The sequence below is a fragment of the Ambystoma mexicanum genome, chromosome 12, assembly GCF_040938575.1.
Source record: "Ambystoma mexicanum isolate Mex_15411 chromosome 12, UKY_AmexF1_1, whole genome shotgun sequence".
NCBI classification, from domain to species: Eukaryota; Metazoa; Chordata; class Amphibia; order Caudata; family Ambystomatidae; genus Ambystoma; species Ambystoma mexicanum.
Window position 1 is genome coordinate 1,106,840,942 of NC_090936.1, and position 2,798 is coordinate 1,106,843,739.

The 2,798-nt window shown below is 44.8% G+C and overlaps 1 non-coding gene across 1 annotated transcript; it reads right to left on the bottom strand.

The window, feature by feature from the left end:
- Positions 1–790: 790 nt before the first annotated feature.
- LOC138514796 (U4 spliceosomal RNA) lies at positions 791–931 on the bottom strand. Its single transcript, XR_011281947.1, has one exon. It is a non-coding gene; the product is annotated as a U4 spliceosomal RNA (small nuclear RNA).
- Positions 932–2,798: the final 1,867 nt, after the last annotated feature.

Genomic DNA, 2,798 nt, shown 5'->3' on the forward strand with positions numbered 1-2,798 from the left:
ATTTAGCCCCTGCTTCATGTCTAGGAGAACCTGGTTAGATTGAAACCAATAGTTACCAGGAGCTTCCTACTTTTAGCTCCCCATGCCAACTGGTGGTGTACAAACAGGCATATGCAACATTAGGTTGTGAGTATTTGAGAATGTTAATAAAGAGACATTAGGGCATATTGACGCCTGGAAACACTTTTTGCTGTGTAGGCACCATACAAATGTTCAATAAATTCACATTCAAAACCAGTATACATAGCAGATCATACGGAATAGGAAAAAGTAAATGAATGCATCTCATGAGGAATTTAGATTTGTGATGCGCTAATTACTTGCTCCTGGTTCACCAATGGTAACTCCTACAAATCTGGTAATGCATGTGGTACTTTGTTGCAGCTCTCCCCCTTGTGGCATCCAATGAGTCTCAGTGGCAACTTTGCTGGTCCCGTGCTCCTCTCTCTCCACGGACCCACCTTGGAAGCTGTGGTGCCGATGGCCTGCAAGGTGGGCCTTTAGGGTTTGAAACAGGGGGGAGCTGGGAGCTATTTAGCTCCTGCTTGTAGCCTAGAGGTGCCTGGTTAGCTTGTCACCAAAAGCTGCCAGGAGTTCGTTTTGACTCCCAAACCAAATGACGCAAAACAAACACACCTATGTGAAATTAAATCTGTGTGCTTGAAGGCTCACCTTCTCTCCCCCTGCTGCCTGCAACGTGGGTCCATGGAGGAAGAGGAGCACAGTAAGACCAGCAAAGTGGTGCTCTGGTCCCTAACCACTTGTATAATTCTCAACCAAATATGTTCAGCCTCTATGGAGACTGTCAGAAATGGCCAATTCCAGCTATATGTCAAGCTGTCATGGCAGGGTATTGAGTAAAGTTTTCAAGAAGCAATAATCGTGCCTGGGTTAAACCTCATGACCTATGATACTGCCAATGTGCAAAGCAAGAACAAGTTGGCCAGAGGCCTGTATGCCCTGAGAATGGATTCATATTTCACTTAAAGTGACCGAAGCAAGCTTCATACTGAACATTCTTATTCACCAAACTCACATCAAATATAGCGGTACAGTATGCAGAGGATTCTGGGAGTAAACATGCAAATGGCACCCAAAAAGCAACTTAAAAGAAAATGGTGGGATCCCGCTTGCCTCCTCTCCCCCTGTGGCTTCCAAGGTGGGTCCATGGATGGAGAGGGGCACACAATGCCCTGCCCTGGTCCCCACCCCTGTAGTTCACTGACTCCTGACTGATTGGGTGGAGGTTTTTAGAATGCTCTTTGGGGGCCTCGTTTCATGCGGTTTTTCTGCAAATCGAATCAAATGTTCCCTTTGGAGATAGCGCTTCAGCATGCGTAATTCCCTTACTTTCCCCTCATAGGACGTTTCCCGGTCAGAGACATCATCCATAATATTTTTGTATCTAGACAGGGCCGCCCGTCCATCGATTTCTGAGGGGTGCTGACCTGTCAGCTCCATCATGCTAGGCCTATTTAATTCTGACTGCCTCATGGTTTCTGGCTCATGTGAACCGGTACACATGAAGTCAGCAGTGCCTTGCACATGCAAAGTGTTAAATGGGTTTGAGGCCCTTAGTACAGAGGGCATCACACTGTGATCAAAGGTATCCCTGTCCCTCTCTACTTGTTCGGGGTCCCTCAAGTTTGAATTTAGCCTAGCATACTCTTTCTCCAACCACCCTAGTTTTTCCTTCTCAGCCCCTACCTCTTGATAGTAGGCAAAGGTCTGAGCCTTTAGCTCTGCCATCAGGACTTGACTGGCCTCTATGACCCGCTCTCAAGCTGCCACCTGCTTGAGGAGTCTATTGTTCTTCTCACAGAGGGTCTCATTGTCTCTTTGCGCTGCATGTATGGACTGGGAACACTGAGACCATTTCTGTTGCAGGAGGTGAACCTCTTTTTTCAGCACATTTTGAGCCTCTATGGCCTGCTCTACCTCGAGTTCCATTTGTCTCCTATGACCCATTAAGTTTTTGCATTCTTCTTTTATGCCAGTCAGTCCCTGAAGGTCTGACTCCCTTCTCACCAGGTCTGTCTTTAATCTGCACACTTCCTGACATAGGGCATCTTTTTCCTGATAGAGGGTGCCCCTTTGTTCAGCCAGGTCACCCCGCTGTTGTTTGTTTTTTGTTGTTTGATAGTATATAATGTTTGGCGTTCTTGGTTAAATTCTGTCTGTAGGTGGAGTTATTTACTGATTAATTTAGTATTCTCCCCTTCCAATCTGATTTTGTAAAATAATTATCTGCTCTAAGCAGGCGCTATTATATATCACTTGTTGTTTTAATTTTAATTGACTCTCTTTCAGGGAATCAACCTTTTCCTGACACTCCACTTTTAATGCATTTTATTGGGCTTCTTAGTCTGAAAGATTGTGTTGTTGAAGAGCCAAGTCCTCTTTTAGCTGTTTGATGTAGTTTTCCAATTCTACTTCAGTATCTTGGCTCTTTTTCAATTTCTCTTCTATTAGTTTTAGTTCGGTCTGGATTTGGGTTAAGAGCTTAGACTGGTTTTGCGCAAGGGTTCTGTTTTCTTCTTGTTTTGCCTCCATAACTCCCATATGGAGAAATATATGGGCTGTGATTCTGACAATTTTAATCTGCTCCTCTTTAACTTTCTGAGTCATATACAACTCGCTCAAGGCTTGATGTAATAGGCCACCATCTTGGCACATATCCATGTCCATGGCGGTACCCTGTTGCATCATTTCTTCTAGCAAGACCTCCTCATTTTGCTGTGCCCATTCTACTCTGACAAATAACTTGTGCAGAAGGTGCTGCCTAGCCAAGTTTATCT